Here is a 27613-nt window from a genome sequence, read left to right as displayed (position 1 = left end):
TGCTTTCAGACATAGTGTTAGCTGCATGATCAGTCATATAAATTTGGGGGCAGCAAGGACTATTGTAACGTTTGAAGCAGAGCAGAATAGTGGAAAGTGAACAATGTACAAAACATGTGAAGAGACCTCTCTTAATCACCTGTACACACAACAGTTAAAGAAGCCTAACAAATAATTGCGTCAGAAATACTTGCAAGTGATTTTATATATGTGGTCCTCTTAGTTGTTTTCCTACTCTTTAACACAAGAGCTTAGCTTCTCATGCCGTTACACTGGAATGTATTCTGCAATAAAAGATGATTTTCCAAATGCTCTTTGACTTAAATGTGTCTATAGGTTTACTGGCTAGGCTTTCAAACTTCCTACACAATAATCTAAGTTGTAAATTTTACATCAATCATAGGACATTCTATCCTGTAGCAGTGGCCAATGCTTGTTGCCTTATACTCAATTGCCTTATTTGAATTCCATAAATTCAATAGAACATTGTGCAGTCATCAGTGAATATCCCACTTTTGACCTTATGCTGGAAGAAAAGGTGTTGATGAAACAGCTGACAATGATTGGACTGAAGAGCTCCTGAACTGATACCCACAGACTGAAATGATTCTTTATACCCATTGACTTTACCAAAGATGCTCAATGTTATCAATCCTTTTATATCAAGGGCAGTTACTTTCACCTCTCCTCTGTAATTCAGCTCCTTTGTCCATGTTTGGAATAAGGTTAATATGAGATCAAGAGCCATGTCCCCCAAGTGAAATCTAATTGACTAAGTGCTGTTTGATAGCACTGACAATCACAATTTTCATCACTTTGAGAGTAGACTGGCAGGACAGTAATTAGCTGGATTGAATTTGTCCTGCTCTTTGTAAATGACATATTAGGGCAACTTTCCATTTTGTCAGATAGTTAGTGTTATAACTGTATTGAAAAAGCTTGGCTAGAGTACTGGGATGCAATCTTCAACACTACATCCACGATATTGTCTGGTCCTGTAACCTTTTGTTCTATGCAGTGCCATTTGTTGATAAGACGTAGTGTGAATCAAATTGGTTGAAAACTGGTTTTTGTAATGGTAGTGACCTCCAGGAGGATGCTGAGGTGAACATCCACTTGGCACTCCAGATGAAGGAGTCTGCAAATGCTTTTGTCTATTCTTTAGAACCCTCATGCTGGGTCTTGCCACCATTGAAGATGCAACATCCCTGGAACTGCCTCATAATATCTTCGCTGTTTAATTGTCCACTATGATTCAAACATGGATGTGACAGGATGTAGAATTTTAATCTGATGTATTGGTTGTTGGTTCACTTAGCTCTTCTTTCAGTATGCTGTTTATCATGCACATAGCATCAGGTTGGCACCAGATTTTTTGGTATGCTTGGTACTGTCCAACATGCCCTATGTTATGACTGACAAAACTGAGCCACGCGGAAGCTGTAACCGGGAGATATAAAAGACTTTTATTCACACAGCAGATCTTCTGAAGAGAATCTTGAATACTCTCCTGACACAATGTTTTAAGCACAAAGGTTGACAATAAACAATTAACTACAGTTTCAATGGCTATAATCACCTACTTAACTTTAACATTTTGAATATAGACAGGTAACTTTGCAGAATTTGGATGGTAGCACATGCCAATGAGCAGAATTCTGAATATTCATACTGGTCGCTGGTCTCAAAGCTTCTGAGCCCAGACTCCAGACACCCAAAATATACCTCTTTTGTTACAATATTGAGAGATGGCTCCCTGAATGTACAAATAGCCAGAATATTAAGTGACAAAACAGTCCTGTCCTGAACTGTGCATTAAGTAGCAGAGATATGCTTTTAACAGTGTGTTAATACAGGAGATGGCCAGTTAATGCCTTCCCTGATCTCATCCTGAAGTTTTCAATTAGCACCAATTAGCTTGAAGATTCATCTATTGTCTTCCCCTGCATAGTTTCAATGGTACAGAATCAGAATGTCCCACACCCAATGATTGGTTTCAATGACCCCAAAGCATCAGTTAAAGTTAATTAGTGAACAGGTTTTATTTCCTGAAGACTGGTTCTGCAGTCTCTTGTGTCCTCATTTTAATTGATATTTGCTATCCATTATTTCATAACTCCAGAATAATCCCTAACACCCTGCTACACTGTTCATTGAATCAAGGTTGGTCCCCAGTTTCATAGTAATTGTGGTATGATGGATACGCCACAGCAGGAAGTTGTAGATTGTATAAAGACTGAAATGATTCTTTATACCCATTGACTTTACCAAAGATGCTCAATGTTGTCAATCCTTCTTTTATATCAAGGGCAGTTACTTTCACCTCTCCTCTGTAATTCAGCTCCTTTGTCCATGTTTGGAATAAGGTTAATATGAGATCAAGAGCCATCTGATCAAGTATAATCCTGAAGCTACTGAATGCCTGCAGTGATTAGTAAATGCCCAGCTCTGAGTTGATGGCTTTGTTCCGAACCTATTCAATTTAGCACTATGTTACTGCCACATATCATGAATTGCAAAGCAAATAAGGACATTCAGATCAGTTTGTTGCCTTGGCTTTCATTGTCATTTAAATTTTTTAAATTTTTAAATTTTGTTTACGGCGTGGTAACAGGCCCTTCTGGCCCAACGAGTCTGCGCTGCCCATTTTAAACCCAAATTAACCTACCCGTACATCTTTGCAATGTGGGAGGAAACCGGAGCACCCGGAGGAAACCCACGCAGACACGGGAGAACATACAACCTACCCGTACGTCTTTGCAATGTGGGAGGAAACCGGAGCACCCGGAGGAAACCCACGCAGACACAGGAGAACGTACAAACTCCTTACAGACAGCGACGGGAATCGAACCCCGATTGCTGTAATAGCGTCGCACTAACCATAATTTATAAACCATAGATTTATGGAAGAGAAATTGTTGCCTTATTACCTTACTAAAATGTGTTAATAATCAGGATACCAGATGATTTATTAACTCTGAAACGTTACTTAAAGAGTTTTTAAGATTTCTATTTTAATACCATTTCATGAAAATGTATTTTGAACATTTTAAATGATTCTATCTGTAGGACCTGAAGTGTTCAGGCTTATTAAACTCCCAACCTATATGTGTTTACTTCATGATTATTATTATTATTATGTTGTCTTTCATATTATATAATCTAATTTAGAGAAAAATACTAAACAAATTTCATTGTCATGTGCTCAACAATATTGGTGCTTTGATATTCAAGCTAAATCTATAAAAGGAATACAGAAAAACTCTGATATTTTGACGATTCTGAAATCCTCATGGTGATCGTTCCCTTTCAATTCACCAGGGTCCCAAGTTTCCATGTTCTCTTTCAACTCACTAGGATCATTGTAATATCTATCTTAAAAAAAAGTGAATTAAGAGTCTTTTGGGGTATTTATTGAAATAACATCAAATAGTATTGAAAATCTGCTGGTCTGGCAGCACCAAAGTCCTAAATGGGCCAGATTATCAAAGTTTTACTGTAATGCCTTTTAAGGTGACAAGCTGTTCACTACTGTATTTTCCACTTAAAAATTACCAACTGTGTTTATACCAATGGGATGGTATAAACTGCTCATCTCTGCATTGGTGTATGCTAGGTATGCTTTGTGGTGTTATCATTCATCAAACCTATCATGACCTGGAAGCATGTTTGTCTTTAAAAACAGTTAAAGTGAGGACACCAAAACCTAGTTGTATCTTAAAAATAATTAATACAGTATATCACCTCCCAACCTCTGCTCAGCACAGATGGTTCAATAGCACAGCCTCTTTTATTAAGCTTTTAAGTTATTCAGCAATTGTTAGTTCTCCATTTGGTATCTTTGCTGGTAATATGCATGAGGAGTAGAAGTGAGATAGGTGTTAAATTGGCTAGTGGATTTGCAGCCAGACCAGGCTAGTTGATGCTGAATAGTGATTTTGCTGTTCATATTCTGTAAGCAATATGTTAGCTGTAGCTCTGCTGATAAAGTTGTGAAAAATAGGACTTCTCACTATTCATTGATTCTGCCTACCTAGTGTTTTATTATTCTCCTGCCTAATACCACACTGGTGTGATCTATGTTCTGTGAAGAAGCCACCTTCATTTTTTGTTATAAACAGCTTGGAAAAGTGTTTTCTTCATGATAGCTGGCAGACCAATTCTTTTCCAGTAAAATTGGCCCCATCTTACTTTTTTTTATTATATCCACAGTTCTGCATATTCATTCCCAGGCACCATGTGGTAGGGACTTCTGTTTCTTTTAAGTGTTGCCTCAGAGCATTTTATGATTCATATGCAGCCTGTGACCCTCCGTTGCATAAAAGTAGGCTGCAAAAAATGATCAGTAAAACTAAACTGTGAGAACTGATTCTAAGGTCCCTCTGAATCTCCTTTTTCTAAGTGGTGTGACAATGGATATAACATTTAATCTTTCTATATTTGCTTTCACTTGTACAGGAATTGTATTATTAACCTTGTAAGTGGGACTGATTCTCCAAATAAATCTCCAATAAACATGCCTTGCACACTTCGAGTAAAACTAAGTAGTGCAAATAGGAAATCAAGTAGAAAATGGCAGAAATATACAGCAGGATCGCCACTGTATGAAAACAGCCTGATCTCTTGAATTGGACACTTTCCAGAGCTTTCTCATTATTGAAACCCACACTTAGTTCAGAGATGAGTTGGGAGTTTATTGTAAACCCAGAGGGAGCTTTGTGTTTGTAATGCACACTGCCTGAAAGGGTGATAGAGGCAAAATTCCTCATCACATTCAAACAATAATTTGAAGTGCACTTGCAGTACCAACACTTGCAGAACTGCACCTGCAGGAATAAAAGCCGGGAAGTAGGATGCTTTTTTTTGGGAAGTATGGACAGGATCAATCAGATGTCTCTCTGTGCTGCAAGTTTATGTGGTAATAAAAGAACCAAACATTATCACGTTTCTAACATCTTTTGATTTAGTGCATCCTTTAGTTAATGCTTTTGTTGATGCTTACTTATCACACCTAAATTTTTATCTGGACAGTCTAGTTTTGTCAGCTCCATCAATATGTCAGGAACCTGCTTAGAGCCTTGTGTTAAGAGGCTGAACAACAAGTGTAAATTCAATTACTTCTACTGACTTGTTCTTTAATTAACGATTGTCCCCAATAGAGCAGTTACATTTGTCACACTTCATTCATCATAGGCTACTTTTGAAATTTATCTTCCATCCATCAGTGTGAAGCAAACACGATAAAGATTGCAGTATCCTGAATATCAGTAATAAAAAACATAATCCTGACACTTCATGCTGTCAGCCCAATGAGGTGTGTCAATTTGGATGTCCTAAATGCCATGCTTACACCTGTTTTTAAAATTTAAATGTTCATTCAACATCTAAAAAGTACATGTTATGGTGTTCAGTACTAGAGGACAGAATTCAGAGCGAAAACATTCACTGGTCAAATTATGGGTCATTATGCCAACTAATATTCAGATCACATATCAGATTCTAAATAAGATAACAATAGGTTATCATTTACATTACTATTATTATTATTAACGTGGGTTATTATGTACCTTACTTTCTACAGATATAAAAATACGGAAATATTAAATCTGAATTTTAATGTAGAATATAAGTTGATTCATTCCTAGAGTGTAAAATAATTTTGCATGTAGCATGAATGAGTTATCACATGCCACAGCATGGATAGATAGGATAGATAACTCATCAGGGCCGGACAGGGTATATCTAAGGTTATTACGGGAAGTGAGGGAAGAGATTGCTGCGCCTTTGGCGATGATCTTTGTGTCCTCACTGGCCACAGGAGTAGTGCCAGATGATTAGAGGGTGGCAAATGTTGTTCCTTTGTTTAAGAAAGGGAGTAGGGATAACCCTGGGAATTATAGACCAGTGAGTCTTACTTCGCTGGTGGGCAAATTACTGGAGAAAATTCTTAGAGACAGGATTTATGGGCATTTGGAGAAGCATAGGCTGATTAGGGACAGTCAGCATGGCTTTGTGAGGGGCAGGTCGTGAAGCAGTGTGCTTTGTCACAACCTCAAAAAATTCGATCAGGCTTCATTGATGTAGGTAGAGCAGTGGATGTGGTGTACATGGATTTTAGTAAGGCGTTTGATCAGGTTCTTCATGCAAGGCTCATTCAGAAAGTCAGGAGGCATGGGATCCAGGGAAACTTGGCTGTGTGGATTCAGAGTTGCTCATAGAAGACCGAGGGTGGTGGTAGATGGAGCATATTCTGCCTAGAGGTCGATGACTAGTGGTGTTCCACAGGGATCTGTCTGGGACCCCTGCTCTTTGTGATTTTTATAAATGACTTGGGATGAGGATGTGGAAAGGTGGGTTAGTAAGTTTGCTGATGATACAAAGACTGGTGGTGTTGTGTACAGTGTAGAAGGTTGCTGTAGATCACAACAGGACATTGATACAATGCAGACCTGGGCAGAGAAGTGGAAGATTTGAATGTCCACAACCAGATCAAAGTAAGATTCAAGAAAAATCTTATCTATTAACTCCTATGTAAAAGAACTGGACATATTTGGGGTACTTACTAAAATTCACTTAAGACATGTGGCTAGAGCTGCAAACCAATGACTTCAACTACAAGGTCTGTTATCAAAACAGTGGTGCAAGACAATACTAAGATCATAAGTAGTAAAGAAGAAATCAATGCATATACATAGGATATAATTATAACACTGCAAATGAATTTTTAAATGCTCTAAATTGTAACTGATAGGGGTAATACAAAATATTAGATTGCAACTGGTAATACAAAATATTAAATTGAGGGCGTGTCATTTTAATGTTAATTAGTTTGATTAATTACAAGTAATAGAGAAAATGTTGAAAGGTAAGAACTCTTTTTGCATATTTGAACTCCCAATAAGAGATTAAATAAGTGGAGCAAGTCCAAGACTTCCGAAATCTGTTGGAAAGAATGAGATTGCATAAAGGCATGGCCCAGTTTTCATTAATTTGGTTTGGGTGGAAATAAGAAATAGCGAAGAAAATAAATCATTTGTGGAAGGAGTCTATAGGTCTGTGAACAGTAGCTAGATTGTTGGACAAAGTAATAATCAAATAATACATCAAAAGTTATTTGATAAACATGAGTGATGTTAATTTTTTTATAGATTATATGTGTCATGAGATGGGATTAATTAAATTCAATTTGAGGATAGCAAACTTTGGCGCAAAATAAAGGTCTTAAAATTAACTAAGGCAATTACACAGTATGAAAGGAGAGTTAGATGAAGCGGATTGGGAAACTAACTTCAAGGATGCGATGGAGATGAGCAATAAAGGACATATTAAAAATATATATAATCATCAACAGAGGTGCATACCATTAAGAAATAAGGATAGTGTCAGGATAGGAGTTTCCTTTCCAAGTTTAATGAAGGTCCTTCAATATGAAATGTTAACTCTGCTGAGCAAGTTATAGAACCATAGAACCATACAACACAAAACAGGCCCTTCGGCCCACCATGTTGTGCCGTCCATCAAACCACCCTCACACTACCTAACCCTTTCCTCCCGCATATCCCTCTATCTCACATTCCTCCATATGCCTATCCAACAAGCTCTTGAACCTGTCCAATGTATCTGCCTCCACCACCACCCCAGGCAGTGCATTCCATGCACCAACCACTCTCTGGGTGAAAAATCTCCCCCGACATCTCCCCTGAACCTCCCACCCATAACCTTAAAGCCATGCCCTCTCGTCTTGAGCATTGGTGCCCTGGGAAGGAGGCGCTGACTGTCTACTCTATCTATTCCTCTCAATATTTTATATACCTCTATCATGTCTCCTCTCATCCTCCTCCTTTCCAGTGAATAAATCCCTAGCACCTTAAGCCTCTCCTCATATTCAATATGCTCTAATCCAGGCAGCATCCTGGTAAGCCTCTTCTGAACCCTCTCCAAAGCCTCCGCATCCTTCCTATAATGGGGCAACCAGAATTGAATGCAATACTCCAGATGCAGCCTTACCAGAGTTTTATAAAGCTGCAACATAACTTCTTGTCTCTTAAACTCACTGCCTCGACTAATAAAGGCAAGCATGCCATATGTCTTCTTTACTACCCTATTGGCTTGTGTGGCCATTTTCAGTTGCAATGAAAAGTCAAATTGTGTTCCTTTTAATGGTGCAACAGTGTACAAAACAAGGCCCTGAGGCATCTTTTGCCTGTTTTTGCTCTTCTTGCATGTGCCTGTGAAATCAGGGGGATAGGAATGGAGATGGGTGGGCGTACGCAATCGTCTTTACTACTGTTAATGTCATTCACTGAAAACTGCTGAGGGTAATAAGTGAGAAAAGTGCAAACTGTTTCCTCAATTGTGATCCCCTCGGGTAATTGCAAAGTGATTACACAGATGAAATTGCATGTTTAATTATTTTCTTCTCTGTCTCAGTGTATTCTTCTTTAATTATGACTTGCTCGGAGTAATTTCCACAAGCACTGGGCACCATACACCTATTGGTATATCATCCAAGTGGCCATTTAAGTCAGAATGAGAATCACAATCAGGTTTACTAGCACTGACGAATGTCGTGAAATCTGTTTTGTGGCAGCAGTACAGTGCAAGACATGAAGACATAAAAATTACTGTAAGTTACGAAAATAAATCGTGCAAAAGAGGAATAACGAGGTAGCGTTCATGGGTTCATGGCCCGTTCAGAAATCTGATGGCGGAGGGGAAGAAGCTGTTCCTGAAATGTTGAGTATGGGTTTTCAGGCTCCTGCACCTCCTCCCCAATGGTAGTAATGTGAAGAGGGCATGTCTGGGAGATTAGGGTCCTTAATGATGGATGCTGCCTTCTTGAGGCATCACCTCTTGAAGATGTCCTCTGTGATGGGGAGGGTTGTGCTCGTGATGGAACTGGCTGTGTCTACAACCCTCTGCAGCCTCTTTCGATCCTGCCCATTGGAGCGTCCATAACAGGCGGTAATACAACCAGTCAGAATGCTCTTCGCCATACATCTGTAGAAATTTGCAAGAGTCTTTGGTGACATACCAAATCTCCTCAAACTCCTAATGAAGTTGAGCTCCTGGTGTGCCTTCTTCAAGATTGCATCAATGTATTGGGCCCAAGATAGATCCGCTGAGATATTGATGCCCAGCAACTTGAAGCTGTTCACCCTTTCCACCATTGATCCCTCAATGAGGACTGGTGTGTGTTCTCCCAACTTCCCCTTCCTGAAGTCCACAATCAATTCTTTGGTCTTGCTGATGTTGGGTGCGAGGTTGTTGTTGTGACACCACTCAACCAGCCGATCTATCTCACTCCTGTATACCACCTCATCGCCACCTGAGATTCGATGTCATTGGCGAATTTATAGATGGCATTCCTGAAATGGATCATGAGATAAGATGGAGTCCATGAGATGGTTCTAACAGTAAGCCTGATCCTTTTCCTAAGGCAAACAACTTTTGTAAGCAAACACATCAAAAGAAGTGTCAGATGCAAGATTCTGTGGTACAGATACTTGCATAAGCAGATGTCCAAAAATGTTTTTGGTATAGCATCCTGTGAGTGTAGCATTGCGCAGAGTTCTGGACTTTGCTGAGCAAACAGGCCATTTTATTTTATTTGAAATGTATTGGTTTAATTTAGTTTTATAGTTGAATTATCTTAATCATATTCATAATCAACTCTCCGACCATTTGCAAATCCCCAACGATTTTCATCTGACTCATTAGGCAATGTTTGCCATGCTTTTCTTCCCACTCACCAAGGCCCCAGTTACCATACTTCCTTTTAAGCTTGCCTGATTCATAGAACCATAGAACAATACAGCACAATACAGGCCCTTCGGCCCACCATGTTGTGCCAACCTTTAAACCATGCCTCAGACTAACTACCCCTTCCTCCCACATATCCCCCTATTTTAAATTCCTCCATATGCTTATCTAACAATCTCTTGAACTTGACCAACGTATCTGCCTCCACCATCACACCAGGCAGCACGTTCCATGCACCAACCACTCTCTGGGTGAAAAACCTCCCTCTGATATCTCCCTTGAACTTCCCACCCATTACTTTAAAGCCATGCCCTCTTGTATTGAGCATTGGTGCCCTAGGAAAGAGGCACTGGCTGTCCAGTCTATCTATTCCTCTTAATATTTTGTATACCTCTATCATGTCTCCTCTCATCCTCCTTCTCTCCAATGAGTAAAGCCCTAGCTCCTTTAGTCTCTCCTCATAATCCATACTCTCCAATCCAGGCAGCACCCTGGTAAATCTCCTGTGCACCATTTCCAATGCTTCCACATCTTTCCTATAATGAGGTGACCAGAATTGGACACAGTACTCCAAATGTGGTCTAACCAGAGTTTTGTAGAGCTGCATCATTACCTCGCGACTCTTAAACTCGATCCCACAACTTATGAAAGCTAACATCCCATAAGCTTTCTTAACTACCCTATCCACCTGTGAGGCAACTTTCAGTGATCTGTGGATATGAACCCCCAGATCCCTCTGTTCCTCCATACTGCCCAAAATTCTGCCATTAACATTGTACTCCGCCTTGGAGTTAGTCCTTCCAAAGTGTACCACCTCACACTTCTCTGGATTGAACTCCATCTGCCACTTCTCAGCCCAGCTCTGCATCCTATCAATATCCCTCTGTAAGCTTTGACAGCCCTCCACACTATCCACAACACCACCAATCTTTGTGTCGTCTGCAAACTTGCTAACCCACCCTTCTATCCCCTCATCCAAGTTATTAATAAATATCACGAAAATTAGAAGTCCCAGAACCGATCCTTGTGGGACACCATTAGTCACAGCTCTCCAATCCAAATGCACTCCCTTCACCACAACCTTCTGCTTTCTACAAACAAACCTATTCTGAATCCACACAGCCAAGCCTCCCTGGATCCCTTGCCCTCTGACCTTCTGAAGAAGCCTACCACGTGGAACCTTGTCAAACGCCTTACTAAAGTCCATGTAGATCACATCTACTGCACTACCCTCATCAATCCTCCTGGTCACCTCCTCAAAGAACCCTATCAGGCTTGTGAGGCAAGATCTTCCCTTCACAAAGCCATACTGGCTGTCCGTAATCAGTCCATGATTCTCTAAATGCTCATAGATCCTATCTCTTCGAATCCTTTCTAACAGCTTGCCCACCACAGACGTAAGGCTCACTGGTCTGTAGTTCCCTGGACTATCCCTACTACTTTTTTTGAATAAGGGGACAACATTTGCCACCCTCCAATCCTCCGGAACCATTCCCGTGGACAACGAGGACTCCAAGATCCTAACCAACGATTCAGCAATCTCCTCCCTCGCCTCACGAAGCAGCCTGGGGAATATTCCATTAGGCCACAGGGACTTATCTGTCCTAATATTTTCTAACAGCTCCAACACATCCTCTCTCTTGATATCTACATACTCTAGAACATTAACCTTACCAACACTGTCCTCAGCATCAGCAAGATCCCTCTCCTTGGTGAATACTGAAGAGAAGTATTCATTGAGAACCTCACCCACTTCCACAGCTTCCAGGCACATCTTCCCACCTTTGTCTCTAATCGGACCCACCTTTACTCTCGTCATCCTTCTGCTCTTCACGTACGAGAAAAAAGCCTTGGGATTCTCCTTAACCCTACTCGCCAAAGCCTTTTCATGTCCCCTTCTTGCTCTCCTCAGCCCCTTCTTAAGTTTCTTCCTTTCTACTCTATATTCCTCACAAGCCCTATCTGATCCTTGCTGCTTACACCTTATGTATACTGCCGCCTTCTTCCTAACTAGTTGTTCCACCTCTCTTGTCACCCATGGTTCCTTCACCCTGCCATTCTTTCTCTGCCTCACTGGGACAAATTAATCCCTAACATCCTGCAGGAGATTCCTGAACATCGACCACATCTCCGTAGTAAATTTCCCTTCAAAAATGTCATCCCAATTTACACTCTCAAGTTCTAGCCTTATAACCTCATAATTTGCCTTTCCCCAATTAAATACCTTCCCGTCCTCTCTGCTCCTATCCTTGTCCATGACAATGCTTAAGGTTATGGAGCAGTGGTCGCTGTCCCCCAAATGCTCGCCCACCGAGAGATCTGTCACCTGACCCAGTTCATTACCTAATACTAGATCTAATATGGCATTCCCCCTAGTTGGTCTGTCAACATACTGTTTCATTAGAAAGTCTTTTATAATATTGCATAACATTTTTTTAAAAAAAAGTAAATTAAAAATGTTGAGGTATTAAGGGAAATAACATTCAATAGTGCAGAAAATTTGCTAGTACTGCACTATTGAAGTCCCAAACATGCCAGATTAACCAAGTTTTACTGTAGTTTTAAATTGTGATGATATAAACAAGTATTCTCCCAAGCAGTAGGGCAACTAACTAGAGCTGGTTAATTGAAGTCTGGTGAGTCATGTTGTTATCTGGGAATATAAAAGTTAAAAGCATAATGTTTTGTTAGCACAGTGTCCTTTGAGTACAGAATATTGATTTTTGGCGAGTAAGGGATATAGGTGAGGTGAGGGAGATGGTGACAGAATTAAATAAATTATTAAATTAGATAAATATTTTATGAAGGTATGGCAGGGCAGGAGATGTGCTGCATTTGTTGTTTATGGGAGTTGATGGAAACCATTGGGATCCGTGGTAATCATATGTGCATGTTGGCTCAGAGATATTTTGGCTCAGAGTTGGTAAGCTGCAGTCTGCTGTGCAAATACTGCACGTTGCAGCGGTAAATTACCTGGACAATTAGTTTGAAGCATGTGGTTGACTCCTGGAATAAATTACTGTACAACTGGTCAGTAAGAAGGGTGTGACCACGAGTAGGATTTAAAAGATGGTGTTGCAGGAGGCTTAACCCTTCCCCTTGTCTGTTGGATATGAGGTTCTTGCAACCTGTATGGATAAGACCAGGCACAGCAGGAATGGATGAGAAAACTGATCACAACACCATGGTACAAGAGGCCATTCAAGTTGGTGGGGGGGGGAGGGGGAGGTTGAAAAGGAATGTAGTGGTAGTAAGGACTAGTATAGTTAGGAGGAGGCTGATACTGTTCTCTACAGGTATGAACATGTGTTTCAGGCTATGTCCCATGCCCAGGTTTAAGGACATCTCCTTGGGGTTGGAGGGGAAAGGACTAGTTGTCATGGTCAATGTGGGAACCAATGGCATATATAGGACAAAGAAAGAGGTTCTACTGAAGGAATATGAGCAACTAGGGTCCACATTAAAAAGCAGAACCACAAAAGTGAAAATCTGTGAATTGCTGTCAGAGGCATGCAAATAGGAAGAGAAAACATAAGAATGGAGAAATGAATGCATAGATTTAAGACTGATGTGGGAGCATTGGTTTGAATTCATAGAGCCCTCCCAAATGTACTAGCAAAGTGACAGCTGTTCCTGTGAGATAGACTAAATTGAATCTGGCTAGGATCTGTGTCCTATTGAGTTGAATAATCAGGGCTGTAGGTAAGGCTTCATCAATAAGCTAAATATTGTAGGTATAAGGTGGGTTCAGGTAATGGGAAATTTAAAAAGATAAAGAAAAAGGTCAAAGCAATAATACAGGGTGGTAAGCTAGGTAATGATAAACCAGAGTCTTTCAGGAAAGGATAGTATAGAGAAGTACAAAAGTATTTCTCCAACTAGAATTAGAGCAAGGAAAAATGCTACAAGGTCAAAATTGAAGGCTTTTTATCTGAATGTGCACAGCATTCTGACAAGGTGGGTAAATTAATGGCACAGACGGCAAGAATTGGATATGATCTAATAGCTATTAAAGATTGTCTAGTGATCAAGGTTGGAAATTAAATATTCCATCATATTTAACTTTTAAATAATTAGGCAAAATGGAAAAAGTGGCAGTGCAGTGCTGATATTAAATAATGGAATTGAGGCAGAAAAAGAGAGGATCTCAGGTCAACCAATCAAGTAATAGTTTTGCTGGAGCTAAGGAACTGTAAGTATTGGTAGGAATTGTTTATAGGCTGACAAATGGTAGTCATAATGTAGGCATAGTATAAACCGATAGAACAGGGTTGCATATAACAAAAGTACTACAACAGTCATGGAGGACTTTAATCTATAAATGGACTAAGCAAACCAAAGTAGCAGTAATAGCATAGCTGATGAATTCATGAAATGTATAGAGATGGGTTTCTAGATTGGTGTATTGAGGAACCACTGAGGGGACAGTCTTTTTTTAGGTCCAGTGCTGTGGAATGAAAATGGACCTGACGATAAGGAAATTTAGCTAATGAGTTCCAAGCCATTGATTTGGAAAAGGAAAGTAGAAGATAAGAGTAGGTTAGTGAGTAACGTAAAAATGGATTGTAAGAACTTTTATAAATATAAAACTAAAAGATTAGTAAAAGTTGATATAGGTTCCTTTGCAGATTAAAAGAGGAGAAATTGGTATTGGTTTTGGTTTATTATTATCACCAAAACTTAGTTTTACAAGCCATCCATACAGATCATTTCAAAACTTAAGTACATTGCGGAGGTACAGGGGAAAATCAATAACAGAATGCAGAATATGGTGTTGCAGTTACAGAGCAAATGCATTGCAGATGGATGATAAGGTACAAGGGCCATGATTGAGGTAGAAGCTGTCCTTGAGCCTGGTGGCGCATGTTTTCAAGCTTTTGTATCTTCTGCCCGATGGAAGGGGACAGAGGAGAGAAAGCCTGGAGTGGGAGGGGTTTTTGATTATGCTGGCTGCTTTTCTAAGGCAGCAAGAAGTGTAGATAGTCCATGGAGGGGAGGCTGGTTTTTGTGATGTACTGAGCTGTGACCACAACTCTTTGCAATTTCTCTCTGCAGAGCAGTTGCCATACCAAGCTATGATGCATCCGGATAGGATGCTTTCAGTGGTACAACTATAAAAATTGGTGAGGATGAACAGGAACATGCTGAATTTCCTTAGCCTCCTGAGGAATAAGGAAGTGGCATAGAAATTACAAAGATTATGTCTGTCTTCACAGATAGCCTCCCAGAAATAGTGAAGGACTACTAGCCATTTGGGCATTAAAAAGATGAGCATTAATTTAAAAAAAAACACTATTGGAGAAATTTAATAGGACTGAAAGGCAATAACTCCAGGATGTAGTGACCTGGATTCTGAAAGATAGTGGATACACTAGTTTTCATCTTCCAAAATTCCACAGATTTGAGAACACTTTCCACAGATTGGACAGTGGCAAAATAACCACACTTTTTAAGATAGGAATGTGAGAGAAACCAAACAATAAAATGTATTAGCTTGACATTCATGGGGAAAATGCAGGAATCTATTATGAATGAAGTGACATCAGAACAGTTGGAAGCTAATAATAGGGTTGGGCAGAATCATCAAGGATTTATGAAAGGGAAATCACGTCTGCCAAATCTTTTGGAATTTCTTGAGAATATAACCATCAGAAATAAATATGAACCAGTTGATGTGGTGTATGTAGAATTTCAGTAGGCCTTCGTTAAAGTGCCATGCAAGAAGTTATTAAACATAGAATATCTGGGTATATATTGAATATTGGTTGAGAGACAGAAAACATTGGCATAATTGGTATTGGTTTATTATTGTCACATGTACTGAAGTACAGTTAAAAGCTTGTCTTGCATGCTGTTCATACAGATCAATTCATTACACAGTGCATTAAGGTAGTACAAGGTAAAACAATAATATTTGTAGGATGCTTATAAGATGACTTTGCAGAGCAGCCTGTGGTCGAACCCACTAGGGAAAAGGCAATTCTGGATTTGGTATTGTGCAATGAACCACATTTGATTCGGGAGCTTAAGGTAAAGGAACCCTTAGGAGGCAATGATCATAATATGATAGAATTCAGCCTGCAATTTGAGAGGGAGGAGCTAAAATCAGATCTATCGGTATTACTGTTGAGTAAAGGTAATTACAGAGGCATGAGAGAGGAGCTGGCCAAAGTTGATTAGAAGAGGACCCTAGCAGGGATGACGGTAGAGCAGCAACAGTGGGAATTTCTGGGAGTAATTCGGAAGACGCAGGATCATTTCATACCATAGAAGAAGCATTCTAAAGGGAGGATGAGGCAACTGTGACTGACAAGGGAAGCCAAAGACAGCATTAAAGCAAAAGAGAGGGCATACAATATTGCCAAAATTAGCAGGAAGCTAGACGAATGGGAAGCTTTTAAAAACCAACAGAAGCAATAAAGGGAGAAAAGATGAAATATGAAGGTAAGCTAGCCAATAAGATAAAAGAGAATACCAGAAGTTTTTTCAGATATATAAAGAGTAAAAGAGAGGCAAGAGTGGACATTGGACCACTGGAAAATGACACTGGAGAAGAAGTAATGGGGAACAAAGAAATGGCAGATGAACTGAATAAGTATTTTGCATCAGTCTTCACTGTGGAAGACACCAGCAACATGCCTGAAATTTGAGAGAGTCGGGGGTGGGGTGGGCAGCAGAAGTGAGTGTGGTCACTATTACTAAGGAGAAGGTGCTTGGGAAGTTGAAGGGTCTGAAGGTGGATAAGTCACCCGGACCACATGGACTACACCCCAGGGTTCTGAAAGAGGTAGCTTAAGAAATTCTGGAGGCATTAGGGGTGTTCTTTCAAGAATCACTAGAGTCAGGAATGGTTCCAGGGGACTGGAAAATCGCTAATGGCTCTCCACTCTCTAAGAAGGGCGGGAGGCAAAAGACAGGAAACTATAGGCCAGTTAGCCTGACTTCAGTGGTTAGTAGGATGTTAGAGTCCATTATTGAAGATGAGGTTTCGGGGTACTTGGAAGCACATGATAAAATAGGCCGAAGTCAGCATGGTTTCCTTAAGTGGAGATCTTGCCTGAGAAATCTGTTGAAATTCTTTGAGGAAGTAACTGGCAGGATAGACAAAGGAGAGTCAGTAGATGTTGTTTACTTGGATTTTCAGAAGGCCTTTGACAAGGTGTCACACATGAGGCTGCTAAACAAGATAGGAGCCCATGGTATTACAGGAAAGGGACTAGCATGGATAGAAGATTGGCTGATTGGCAGAAGGTGGCCTTTTCTGGTTGACTGCCAGTGACTAGTAGTGTTCTGCAGGGGTCGGTGTTGAGTCTGCTACTTTTCACGTTATATGTTAATGATCTGGATGACAGAATTGATGGCTTTGTGCCAAGTTTGCAGATGATACAAAGATAGGTGGAGGGGCAGGTAGTGTTGAGGAAGCAGGGAGTCTGCAGAACGACTTGAATAGGTTGGGAGAATGGGCAAAGAATTGGCAGATGGAATACAGCATAGGAAAGTATATAGTCATGCACTTTAGTCGAAGGAATAAAAGCGTAGACTATTTTCTAAATGGAGAGAGAATTAAGAAATCAGAGCTACAAAGGGACTTGGGAGTCCTAGTGCAGGATTTCCTAAAGGTTAACTTGCAGGTTGAGTCAGTAGTAAGGAAGGCAAATGCAATGTTAGCGTTCATTTCAAGAGGACTAGAATATAAAAGCAAAGACGTAATGCTGAGGCTTTATAAAGTGTTGGTCAGACCACATTTGGAGTATTGTGAGCAATTTTGGGCCCCATATCTAAGCAAGGATGTGCTGGAATTGGAAAGGGTCCAGAGGAGGTTTAAGAGAGTGATCTTTGGGATGAAAGAGTTAATGTATGAGGACCGTTTCATGGCTCTCGGTCTATACTCGCTGGAGTTTAGAAGGATGAGAGGGGATCTCATTGAAACCTACTGAATATTAAAAGCCTTGGATAGAATGGACATGGGGAGGATGTTTTCAGTAGTGGGAGAGTCTAGGACCAGAGAGCACAGCCTCAGAATAAAAGGATGTCCCTTTAGAACAGTGATGATAAGGAACTAGCCAGAGGGTGGTGAATCTATGGAATTCATTGCCATAGACAACTGTGGAGGCCAAGTCATTGGGTATATTTAAAGCAGAGGTTGATAGGTTCTTGATTAGTAAGGGTGTCAAAGGTTACAGGGAGAAGGCAGGAGAATGGGGTTGAAAGGGAATAATAAATCAGCCATGATTGAATGGCAGAGCAGACGTGAGATGAATGGCTTAGTTCTTCTCCTATGTCTTATAGTCTATCACCTAATAACAGAATGCAGATGAAGTGTTACAGCTGCAGAGTAAGTGCAATGCAGGTAGATAATAAGGTGCAAGGTCATAACAAGGTAGACTGAGGTCAAGAGTCCATCTTACAATACTAGGGAACCATATAATAGTCTTATAATAGTGGGGTAGAAACTATACTTGAGCCTGGTGGTACGTGCTTTCAGGCTTTTGTACCTTCTGCCTGATGGGAGAGGGGAGAAGTGAGACCATTTTCAGCCTGGGAGGTTATTCTAGTTGGATGCCACAGAAGCCAGTGCTGAGCACCATCTTTTCATGTCAATGATATGGATGCAGGTATCAAGTGTAATATACAGTATATGTTTGTTGATGATACAAAGTGATATGGCAGAGTGGGCTGTAAGGAGGGTGCAGAATAGCCTCAGGGAAATACAGGCAAATTAAGTGAACAGCCAAGGACAGAACACATAGAATATAACGTGGAAAAAATGTGATCATCCACTTTGGTAAAAAAATAAAGAAAGATAGGGTATTTTTTTAAAATTGAAAGTCGCTAGTGTTCAGAGGGACCTCGGTGTTCTTATACACTGAAAGTTAACGTGCAGAAACAATTAGGAAGGCAAACAGAATGTTGGCCTTTATTGCAAAAGGATTTGAGTACAAGAGAAAGATACCTTGCTTCATGGTGAGACCACCTCTCTAATATTGTGAACAGGTCTGGTCTCCATAATTGAGGAGGGATATACTCAGGTGGAGGGACTACAGGAAAGGTTCACCCCATTGATTCCTGGGATGCTGATTTGTGAAATGAGAAGAGATTAAGTCGACTGAAACTATGTTTTAAAGTGTTTAGAAAAGTGAATTGTAGAACATTCTGAAGGGGCTTACAAGGCAGATGCCGAATTGTGTTTCCTTTGGTTTGGCTGACTAGAACAAGGGATCACAGTCTTAAAATATGGAGCTAGCCATGCAGAACAGAGATGAGGGTAAATTTCTTCACCCAGAGAGTAATGAATATTTGGAATCTCTACCTAATAGGGCTGTGGATGCTCAGATGTTGAGTATGGCTGGACAGATATTGCTAGATTTTTAGATATTAGAAGAATCAAGGGATATGGGGTTAGCAGAATAGAGTGGTGCTGAGGAATTATTTAATATCTCTGCCATTTCCTTATTCCCCACAACTAATTTCACTGCCTCTGCTCTTAAGGAAATAACATTTACTTTTTCTGATTACTTCATTGCAGAAGCTCTTAAAATCTATTGTTTTTGTTCCTTAAACCTGAGATGCTGGAAATCTAAACTTAAAACAAAAATTGCTGGAAATACTCAGCAGTTCAGGCCATTCTTGTGGGAATTAAACTAGAATGAAATAGCTCATTCGTTGGCTGGGTCCGCAATGTGTTGGAGCTGATCTTCAGCTGAGAGCCATGTGGATTCCCAAGTGGAGGCTGCAGCTCAGCCTTTAGCTTGTTGGAGAGGCAGCACAGGATGCCTGTACTGAGTTGGTAGAGTATTCATGGACCTCAATGGACAGACTGAATTTCTGGAGCTTTCCACTATTAGCATGGAAAGGGTATCTCAGAATATATATCAGGTTAACCTACCATGTGCAACATTCCATTGAAATGAATGGAAGAAATTAGCAGCCAGAAGGATGATAAAGTTATTATTTGATTTACTTAAACAATTAATGATATTTAAATTAAATTGAAGTGTGTATTGTATTTTTAACCTTTAAAAAAATTAACAATTTTAATTCTTTTAAACTTTTTGAAAGGTCCTGAGTGGCATTGAATATTTGTGAATCTCCATAGCATTCACAAATATTCATATCAGTAACAACTAATGAGCCTGGGCCAGGGCCTCACCAGATGTCACAGCTACCCTGTCAGTTATAGCCAGCCATGTGCTGAGACAGGCCTTTTGCTGCAGGGGCCATGCCAATAAACTGAGAGATGGTCTTCCATAGGCAGGACCTGGGCTAAGCTGGATTATGTCTTGAATGCATTCCATGAGCTCATACTCAAGATAAACATTGCCAATTTGATTATGTGATCATTACAAAGCTATTTTAGTTTGGTTTAGTTAAGCATTATCTTTATGATATTCCCCCATTTTTTGATTGATATTCTGTCCATTAGTGGGAACTTATGATGACAAATAGTTTCAGAGTTGATTCATTTTCAGCATCTGAGCTTTGAAGTTCTTTACTGACATGGTCCTGATTGGTTTTAGAGTTTGAAATTATCTCCAGGTCCACACTTTTTCCCATCAGTGCACATAATAAGACTTGGATATAAAAGACATCAGATTATAGTCCCAGTAACTACATGGAATTAAATGTATTTCATTGTATTTGCAGACATAGGCATTGATAGGATCATGTCTTTTGCTGCTTTTGAGCATTGGTACAGAACATTAATGGACACAGAGGCTAGACCCAGCTGTGACAGCAAATTGAATGGTCACCTGGGATCCCCCTATATACCGCAGTGATTTCAGCATTTATCTTCTCACCCATTATTACTATTTCCTGATAAGATTTTAGGAACAAAAAAGGAAGAACAACCAAAAGAATGTTACAAAAGCAAAACCAAGGTGGATACTGTTAAAATAAACTGTCAAGTTTATTTGCAAGCAAAGTGCACAGCAACAGTTTGTACTTGCAATGTGCAATGTCCCTTAATATGCTTTAACAGTAAAACAACTGTAAAACAAAAGTATGGCTTGTTTTTCTATGCCATCTAAATTGCACCCACTCTAATTACCAGTCTTTCTATTGAGGTGAACTATGTATCAAATCTTCCTTGACTTTCAGCTAACATTCCAGTGCCTAACTAATTCTACTGTGAATTGAATGTGCATTCGTTATTTATTTGGTGGGGGGGGGGGGGGGGTCGGGTGGTTAATGAACAACATAAAATAAGATCTTTATTAGTCACATGTACATCGAAACACACAGTGAAATGCAAGTGCTGCCACTCTTCCAGTGCTAACATAGCATGCCCATAACTTCCTAACCTGTACATCTTTGGAATGTGGGAGGAAACCGGAGCACCCGGGGGAGACCCACACAGACACGGGGAGAACGTACAAACTCCTTACAGACAACGGCAGGAATTGAACCCGGGTTGCTGGCGCTGTAATAGCGTTATGCTAACCGCTACACTACTGTGCCTGCCAGATATTACTGAGTACTGATACTCTCGACAAATGAATGGGAGTTGCTGACGATGAGTGACTCCATTACCTCTTTAGCGGCATGTCTAGCATATCATTAAAAATAATTAACAATGTACCCAAGAGGAAAGTTCCTTTCTTAAAATGAACAGCTAGGGATAAAATCTTTGAGGGGAAAGCATCAACTTATAAGTAGTGTTTATCTCCCCACCCACAGTCTCTTACTCTTCCTGCATCTTTGCTTGTTCAATTACCTGTATTAGTTTTTTTCTATCCAAAGCAATAGCTGTTTTTCTATATTAAAAGTAGGTTTTCTTGTCATTCAGTCTCCTAACAAGTAAAATGAGAAGACATAAATGGAAATTTAGAACTGATACTAGGAAAGGTGAAGTTCATCTCTATCACTGTGGATCTGATAGTAGGACCTGAACACCGATCTTGATTTTTCATTTCTTCATATTTACTTCAAGGATAATTTCTCTAAAAGTTAAAGGTAACACGCATAGGGAACCTTGGTTTTCAAGGGATATTAGCGATCTGGTTAAGAGAAAGAGAGAGGTGTATAGCCGGTATAGGCAACTAAGAACAAATGAGGTACTTGAAGAGTATAGAAAATGTAAGAAAATACTAAAGAAGGAAATCAGGAAGGCAAAAAGAAGATGAGGTTGCTTTGGTAGATAATGTGAAGGTAAACCTGAAAGGTTTATAATAAGTATATTAAGAGTAAAAAGATAGTAAGGGACAAAATTGGTCCCCTAGAAGATCAGAGTGGTTGTCTATGTGTGGAGCCTCAGGAGATGGGGGAGATCTTAAACAGTTTTTTTGCATCAGTATTTACTCAGGAAACTGCCATAGTGTATTTGGAAGGAAGGGAAACAAGCAGTGGTGTCATGGAACATATGGAGATTAAAGAGGAGGAGGTGCTTGCTGCCTTACAGCGAATAAAGGTAGATAAATCCCCCTGACATGATATTTCCTCGGACCTTGAGAGAGACTAGTGTAGAAATTGCAGGGTCCCTGGCAGATATATTTAAAATGTCCTTAGCCGCGGATGCGCTCTAAAAGTAAACCAGGTAATTACAGGCCAGTGAGCCTGACATCAATACCAGGTAAATTATTGGAAGGTGTTCTGAGAGATCGGATATACAAGTATTTGGACAGCCAAGGGCTGATTAAGGATAGTTAATTAAGGGCTGATTAAGGATGGCTTTGTGCCTGGTAGATTGTATTTAATGAATCTTGTAGAGTTTTTTGAGGAGGTTATCAAGAAGGTAGATGAAGGAAAGGTTGTGGATGTTATCTACATGGACTTTAGTAAGGACTTTGACAAGGTCCCACATGGGAAATTAGTTCAGAAGGTTCAGACACTAGGTATCCATGGAGAGGTTGTAAACTGGATTCGAAATTGGCTGTGTGGGAGAAGACAGAGAGTGGTAGTGGATGATTGTTTCTCAGACTGGAGGCCTGTGACTAGTGGTGTGCCTCAGGGATCTGTGCTGGGACCATTGTTGTTTGTTGTCTATATCAATGATCTAGATCATAATGTGGTAAATTGGATCAGCAAGTTTGCTGATGACACTAAGATTGGAGGTGTTGTGGACAGCGAGGAAGGCTTTCAAAGCTTGCAGAGGGATCTGGACCAACTAGAAAAATGAGCCAGAAAATGACAGATGGAATTTAATGCAGACAAGTGTGAGGTGTTGCATTTTGGAAGGACAAATCAAGGTGGGACATACACAGTAAATGGTAGGGCACTGAGGAGTGTGGAGGAGCAAAGGGATCTGGGAGTTCAGATACATAATTCCCTGAAAGTGGCGTCACAAGTAGACAGGGTTGTAAAGAAGGCTTTTGGCATCCTGGCATTCATAAATCAAAGTATTGAGTATAGGAGTTGGGATGTTATGGTGAGGTTGTATAAGACATTGGTGAGGCCAAATTTGGAGTATCGTGTGCAGTTCTGGTCACCTAACTATAAGAAGGATATCAGTAAGATTGAAAGGGTGCAGAGAAGATTTACTAGAATGTTGCCAGGTCTTCAGGAGTTGAGTTACAGGGAAAGATTGAACAGGTTAGGACTTTATTCCTTGGAGCGCAGAAGAATGAGGGGAGATTTGATAGAGGTTTACAAAATTATGAGGGGTACAGACAGAGTAAATGTGAGTAGCTCTTTCCACCTAGATTAGGAGAGATAAGTATGAGAGGACATGGCTTTAGGGTGAAAGAGGAAAGGTTTAGGGGGAACATTAGGGGGAACTTCTTCACACAGAGAGTGGTGGGAGTGTGGAATGAGCTGTCATCTGACGTGGTAAATGCAGGCTCACTCTTGAGTTTTATGAATAAATTGGATAGATACATGGATGGGAAAGGTCTGGAGGGTTATGGACTGGGTGCAGGTCAATGGAACTAGCGGAATAAAGTTTCGGCACAGACTAGAAGGGCCGTATGGCCTGTTTTCTGTGCTGTATGGTTCTGTGGTTCTAAAAGGGTAGGATTAATTTTACTGTGGCAATATGACACCAATCCTTAGGGTAAAATTGAAGAATAGTGTTAGGGGAATTTAAAATTTCATTTCAAGAAAACAAATAATGTTTTTACCATAGTTGTTGAACTCATGAAACATGTTTCTGAGCAACATGCTTAAATGTAAGAGAGCTTGCATTAATCTGGCACATTACCCCATTTTAAGTACATCATACATGCTCTACATCCAATGAATTACTTCAAAGTATAGTTGTGAGGGCATAGAAGGCATCTACTAGATATAGTTGCATTTACATAGAACAAATGAGATGAATGACCAATGTTTGCTGACTGAGGAATGCTGGCCATGTGCCTGAGAGAATGCCCTGCTCATCTCAGATAGGAACATGGAACCGAGATTACTCCGCTAGTGCTAACTTTCTTCCTACTGCTAAGGAGCAATCTAAGTAACAAGCTCAATTCTGAGTGGAACATAAATGTAATGAGTTTATCTCATTGAAAAAGGAAATTCTGCATTTCCTCGAGCAGAGTGAACTGTCAATTATCTGAACTGTCTCAGAGTACTTATTCAGGCTCCATTCAGGCACCAGCAGGCTCCATCAATAATTCAGATCAGCAGTATCAGTTACTGCATTTACAAAATACGGCCATGGTGTAGCTCAAGGCTTAATATGAATTTGGGTCACTGAAACTGCCAATTATTAGCCAGCTTTAAAATATTCCTCTCAAATCAGGTCAAAGTCATACAGCTGCTTTCCATTGACATTGACTCTAAATTACCTTTTAAGTTTGAGCCCAGCAAAAGTAATTAATGTAAGTGCAATTTGCCTTGAACAGAAGGGGATTGGTTTGACACCACCCACCCTGACAGCCTCTAATGCACCTGAATCCGTGGTCACTAATGAGGATGTAAGATCAGTCTTCCAAAGAGTGAAACTGCGGAAAGCATCAGGCTCGGATGGTGTCCCTGGCTGTGTCCTCCGATGTTGTGCTGATCAGCTGGCGGGGGTATTTGCAAACATATTTAACCTCTCCCTGCTTCAATCTGAGGTTCCCACCTGTTTTAAGAAGACCACCATCATCCCAGTACCGAAGAAAAACAAGGTAACATGCCTCAATGACTACTGACCGGTGGCTCTGACATCCACCGTCATGAAATGCTTCAAAAGGCTGGTCATGGCACGCACTAACTCCAGCCTCCTGGCAAAGACATCTACGTTAGATTGTTGTTTGACTACAGCCTGGCCTTCAATACTATAATTCCAAGCAAATTCATCACCAAACTCTGAGACCTGGGACTCAACAGCTCCTTCTGCAACTAGATCCTTGACTTTCTAACCAACAGACGGCAATCAGTGTGGATAGGCAGCAATACCTCTGACATGAGTATTCTCAACACCAGTGCCCCACAGGGCTGTGTCCTCAGTCCCTTACTCTACTCCCTATATACTCGTAACTGCGTGGCCAGATTCAAACTCCATCTACAAGTTTGCAGATGATACCACCGCAGTGGGCCGTATCTCAAATAACGATGAGTCGGAGTACAGGAAGGAGATGGAGAGCTTAGTGGAATGGTGTCATGAAAACAACCTTTCCCTCAATGTCAGCAAAACAAAAGAGCTGGTCATTGACTTCAGGAAAGAGGGAAGTGCACATGCACCTGTCTATATCAATGGTGCTGTGATTGAGAGGGTTGAGAGCTTCAAGTTCCCAGGAGTGAACATCACCAATAACTTGTCCCGGTCCAACCACGTAGATGCCATGGCCAAGAAAGTTCACCAGCGCCTCTACTTCCTCAGGAGGCTAAAGAAATTTGGCATGTTCCCTTTGACACACCAACTTTTATTGATGCACCATAGAAAGCATTCTAACCGGATGCATCACAGGTTGGTATGGCAACTGCTCTGCCCAGGACCACAAGAAACTGTAGAGAGTTGTGGACACAGCCCAGTGCATCACGGACACCAGCCACCCCTCCATGGACTCTGTCTATACCTCTCACTGCCTTGGTGAAGCAGCCAGCATAATCAAAAACCCCACCCACCAAGGACATTCTTTCTTTTTCCCTCTCCCATCGGGCAGAAGATACAGGACCCTGAAGGCACATAGCACCAGGCTCAAAGACAGCTTCTATCCCACTGTGGTAAGACTATTGAACGGTTGCCTTATTGAACGATTGAAGACTATTGAACGGTGGACTCTTGACTTCACAATCTACCTTGTTATAACCTTGCACCTTATTGTCTACCTGCACTGCATTTCCTCTGTAGTGTGACACTTTACTCTGTAATCTATTATCGTTTTTACCTTGTACTACCTCAATGCATTATGTAATGAATTGATCTGTACAAATGGTATGCAAGATAAGTTTTTCACTGTACCTCGGTACAAGTGACAATAATAAACCAATACCAATACCTTGTGATACTGTAAAAGTTCTGAATTTGTAATAGGCATGCAGATGATCACAAGACTGCTTCAGTTCTGGAAAGATATTATTTTTGCCTTGCTGTCTTTTTCTCGTATCTAATACATTTTTCTTTGTCCCATATATGAGTGAGGGATTTCTGCTTCTTTATAGATGCCAAACAATCCTTTTAAAGGAAAAAGCATGTCGCTTATTATTGGGTGCTGCTTATCTGAAAGTGGTTTGTATTGTCTCAATCATACAGTTGTTCATATATTATGTTTTGAGGCTTCTTATTGAGAGGCAATTAAATTTTGTGGCCTTAAAGTGTCACTTTAGCAGGAGAATAATGAATTGTGAACTATTTTGGATAACTCCTTTGTCAATATACTCTGAATGACACCAATGCACATTTGGATACGTGCATGTGGTGTGCTGTCCAGTGTGTTACAATTTGATATTTTGAATGCGATGAAGTCTTTTAAAAAGTAAAACAATTTGTCTTGATCTGAAATTTGAAATCTACAAGCAGCATTCCCACAGGAACTATTTGAGTAATTATTTATTTTGAGTAACTATGATTAACTAGGACTAAGGTGTACAGGGCACAATCTATAAATTTGTAGGCAACATTAAACTCAGAAGCCTATTGAATAATGAGGAGAATAGTATTTGATATAGACTACTAGTCCAATGAACAGACATGTAGCAGATAAAAGATAACATTAAACATTTTTGTGCATTAAACTTTGGCAGGAAAAATGTGGAAAGAGAATATAAACCAATGGGCACGATTGTTAAAGGGGTGCTGGAACATAGAGATGAGGGGTACATGTGCATAACTCTTTGGAAGAGCAAGTCGTGAAAACCGTTGCAATTCTGAGCCTTATGAAAAGAGGCATACAGTAAAGAGCCAGGAAGCTGGGATTGGTCTTTATTAAATACTGGTTCAACCACATCTGGGGTCTTGTGTCTGGTTCTCAGCTCCATACTTTAGATATGTGTGAAGGCCTTGGAGAGTTGTGGAAGAGATTTACTCGGATGATTCCTGGGATGAGGAGCTTCAGTCATGTGGATAGCCTAGAGAAGCTGGGGTTGTTCTTCTTGGAGCATGGGAGATTCTGAGGGGATTTGGTAGAGGTAGCTAAAATCATGAAGTGCCTAAACATAAAAAGAAACTGTGGTCATTAACATTCTTAAAAAAGACAATATTAAAATGTCATTACACTACCTGTTGCCTGGTTGTGTTGGTGTTTTGTTGGGAAGGGCCAGAGAATGAGAATGAGAATGGGAGCTTGCGACATTTGATTTCCCTGAGTGGTGAGTACTGTCAGCTGCAAGAGGTGATTTCAATGTTGACTTTGTTCCAGCCGCACCGCTACCCCATCCTGGCAGCTGCACCTCTACAGCCACATTCCCCAATATTTTAATATTGTTGTTAAATCAGGGTAGAGACAAGATATTTTTAAGTTCTAATATTCTAAGTAGATAAGTAGATTCT

At 40.4% G+C, this 27613-nt stretch overlaps 1 protein-coding gene across 3 annotated transcripts in view; it reads left to right on the top strand.

Moving 5' to 3' along the window:
• Positions 1-27613, top strand: part of dock3 (dedicator of cytokinesis 3) — an 822502-nt gene that overhangs the window by 301040 nt on the left and 493849 nt on the right. The gene's annotated exons all lie outside the window — the stretch shown is intronic.

This window comes from Pristis pectinata, chromosome 6, assembly GCF_009764475.1.
Source record: "Pristis pectinata isolate sPriPec2 chromosome 6, sPriPec2.1.pri, whole genome shotgun sequence".
Taxonomy (NCBI): domain Eukaryota; kingdom Metazoa; phylum Chordata; class Chondrichthyes; order Rhinopristiformes; family Pristidae; genus Pristis; species Pristis pectinata.
This window is presented reverse-complemented; position numbering and strand designations above follow the sequence as displayed.